The 3,589-nt window shown below is 44.8% G+C and overlaps 1 long non-coding RNA gene across 1 annotated transcript; it reads left to right on the forward strand.

The window, feature by feature from the left end:
* Window positions 1-6: 6 nt before the first annotated feature.
* On the forward strand, window positions 7-3,341 carry LOC145718664 (uncharacterized). The gene is made up of 3 exons (XR_014141958.1): window positions 7-198; window positions 1,797-1,831; window positions 3,313-3,341. It is a non-coding gene; the product is annotated as an uncharacterized LOC145718664 (long non-coding RNA).
* Window positions 3,342-3,589: the final 248 nt, after the last annotated feature.

Consider the following 3,589-nt stretch of genomic DNA (forward strand, 5'->3'; position numbering starts at 1 on the left):
CCAAGATCAGTCCTCCATGAGTGGTGGTGGCGGCGGTTATGGCAATCAGGACCAGAGTGGTGGAGGCGGTGGCTACGGGGGAGGCCAGCAGGACCGTGGGGGCCGCGGCCGGGGCGGTGGCGGTGGTTACAACCGCAGCAGCGGTGGCTATGAACCCAGAGGTCGTGGAGGTGGCCGTGGAGGCAGAGGCGGCATGGGGTAGGTGTTCTTGTGAGCTAGGGAGTAACATCAGTGGGGAGTGTGGAGGGTTGCATGAATTTCCTTTGAAGCTCAGTTTCTTAGTGCATGGTTAGTTCTAGGAGGGCTTGGAGTTGGGGGTATTGATGGTTTCTTTGTACATCCCCATTTTTTTTGTGAGAATTTGGGAGCCTGAACTCTCACCCACACCTCTGAATAGAGATTTGAGTACTGACACTTGTATTTCCAAAGAAAAAGGAAAAAATACATAGGTGTATATGGACTGGGAGTCATTGATATCCTAGGCAAGAAACATGGAAGTAAAGTCTTCTTTCTGTGCAAGGAAAACCGATGATCCCACTCCTGGTAATAGGGAAACTTGTTACATGTATTCCCATGTGTCCTCTAAAGGAGTTGTTAATGCTTAACCTGATGACTTCAGCTTCCAGGAGTTGTCTACTCTTCCCGTATTCTGTAGTCATTTGAATCCATGAGCTTGATTTGCAGTAATTTGACTGGCAGTAATGATTTTGTGTGTGACTTGGTTTATGGGGCTGTCTGAAGTGTGCAGACCTTTTGGACAAAATACGCTTGACAGTGGTATCCGATCTATTTGCTCCACTGTCCCCCTCCCCTGGTTACTTGTCCAGCTGGACCTTCTCTTTCTTCCCCTTCCCGCTGTAGTTGATTTGAAGTAAAACCTTAGATTTGATGTTAAAGCATTGGTCAAATCTGTTGGTAAATATGATTTGAAGGACCCTTCTCTGTCTCCCTTTGAAAAGGGGAGGAATGTCAGTGTGTTACTCCTTTTTGGGAAAAAGTAGGTTTTTTAAATGAGAGTTTGTGTATGGTAAGTATTCAGAGGTGGGTGGGGGCAATCTCAAAATCTGTACAAAAATAAGGAAAACTCTGTTGTGTGCGTGTGTTTAATGCAAAACTTTAAAAAGAAAAACAACTGTTATGTGACTGTTAACTTGCTCTGCATTTTATGTGCCACAGGTATGAAAGGTGACATTGCAAAATACTCCGCTCTTCTCGCAGTGTAGAAGGGGTGACCCCGGGGGTGGAGGGAGATCAAAAACAGCTCAGTAGTTAGGATAGGGCTTAGCTAAGTTTGTCTTGCTTTAAGGGGAAATTGCCTTTGGTTTTGACTTTTTATGGAATGGGGTTGGGTCTGCTTGCTGCTTTCAAAGCAAAAATCACAAAAGTGTGTTCAGGGCTACCCCAGCCTGGTGTGAAATGTCTTCTGGGTGAATTTGGGGTAGGGTTTTTAAACCAACTACTGGGTTGTCAACCACTCGCAACAAGAGGAAAAAACACCTGCTACATCGGAAGAACGACCAAGGAAAATGGGTCATTTTTTTTTCCAGAGGAAATAGATATATAACCTCTTAAAAGCAAAATCCTTAAAAACTGTGTCTGAGAAATTGCACACGTGTGTGTGACACGCTCAAAGGTCAGACAAGGGGTGGTCAGGAAGGGGAATGTATTTTAGTAGCCACTTGTATCTTTTTCCCAAAACACCTACCCATGTTTGGGGAATGTTAAACAAAATCAAAAAACGCCCTTTTGTAGCCGTTGGAAGCTTCATGTCCTTTCTTCTAACTTGTCTTCTCCAGCGGAAGTGACCGTGGTGGCTTCAATAAATTTGGTGGTAAGTGAACAGAGTTTCCAAAATTCCCAACTCCCAGCAATGCTTTGTCTGATTGTTCATTTGCAGATGTCTTAGCGTGTTTTAAGTGTCAAAGGTTTTGAAGTGTCCAGAACCACCTCCAGAAAGGGGTGGGGTAGAATTCCACCTGCTGCCAGATGTGTGCTAACCTGGAGGCAGGCGGGGTAAGACTCAGCAGTCGTCTGGTGCCAAATTGGTTTGACCCAGGTTAATAAGAGGTGTTTAGCAGGCCTCTGACAGGAGTGTTGCCACCCCTGGCACTTAGTGATGACCATTGTGAGAAACTGGAGAGTGTGTGCTGGAACACGTGCCAACTTGGCTTTAGGATCCTTTTGATCATTGTGTCCAAGGCTAGTGTGTGTGTGTGTGTGTGTGTAACAACCTCCAAATGTTTTAATTCTGGAAGGGGGATGTGAAATGCTGCCCTGCCCTGAGGATGGTGAAGTTGGTATATATTTATATATTAAATGCTGAATGGTGTCAATGCAATTCTACATCTATGTACTTAAACTCAACTCAGATGGGCAAATAGAAACTAGCTCTGGGAAGGAAGGTGTGGACTACTACAAGAAAGGTTGGGAGCATGTGTGGCTCATGGGAAATAACCAGGTCTTAACAGCACAAACTGAATTCATGGAAAAATGGCAAATTTGAGAAGTCTCCCAGTAAGCTGGAACTTTTCTGGTTTGGTTAACTAACAAAAAGGTTTCTTGATTTGTCTCAACATTTAAAGCCAAAGGTTCGGGTTCATGATTTAGGTGTCATTGAGTGTGGGTACAATATATATGGTGAATTCAGATAAACTTTGGTCAAAGATGGTCTCTGGAAAAAAAATAGAGGCTACATTATGGAAATAAGATTTCTGGTCTGTTCCCTGGGACATGCTTTAAAAATAACAATAGTTATTATGTATGTTTTTTTATTTATGTGGTTGGGGAAACAACATGGTTTTAAGAATGGTTTGTAAAGATGAAATTAAAAATTGTTCCACAAGGGATAAGTGTCTTTGGTGTTAAAGTTTGGAGAAACTGGATGGATGCATATCACATTGCTGGTGGTGAGCCCATTTCTCTCTGGGGTGAGAGAATAGGGCCAAGCTATGAGTTGGTTTTGTTAACTGCAATGGGTCTCCCTCCTGACCCCCCCCCCCCCCAATCTGTGCTGAGGACATTTCCCAGCCTGAGCTGGGGGCGGCAGAATTTTCTGAAGTGTGGAGTTGTCCCTATGGGGACTCAGGTTACATACAGATCTTAAGAAAAGGGGCCTGTGTCTTCCCCAGCCCTGTCTAGGATTTACTCTGGGCAGGCAACCCAGGACAGGGTTTGGATGAGGCTGTGAGCACTTACCTGATAATTTTGCAAGAGTTTGGATTGGTGTTAAATTTTTTCCTTGTTTGTCTCTCCCTGTTGACTAACAGCTTCTCTTTCCTTGTTTGTTTTTTTTTTTTTTTCATGTCACTTAAGGCCCTCGGGACCAGGGATCACGTCATGACTCTGGTGAGTCCACAGCTGGCATGAAAGAATGGCTAATGTGGTTTTGGGATTTTTCTTGGCTGTTCTTTGATACTTCAGGGATCTGAAAAAGAGTAGGGGTGGAGGGGCGCCTGGGTGGCTCAGTTGTTAAACGTCTGCCTTCTGCTCAGGTCATGATTTCAGGTCCTGGAGTCAGCCCTGCATTGAGCTCCCTGCTCCGGGGGAAGCCTGCTTCGCTCCCCATTTCTGTGTTTTTGCATCTGTGCGC

This window comes from Leptonychotes weddellii, unplaced genomic scaffold (assembly GCF_054177405.1).
Source record: "Leptonychotes weddellii isolate Sample4059 unplaced genomic scaffold, ASM5417740v2 HiC_scaffold_19365, whole genome shotgun sequence".
Lineage (NCBI taxonomy): Eukaryota > Metazoa > Chordata > Mammalia > Carnivora > Phocidae > Leptonychotes > Leptonychotes weddellii.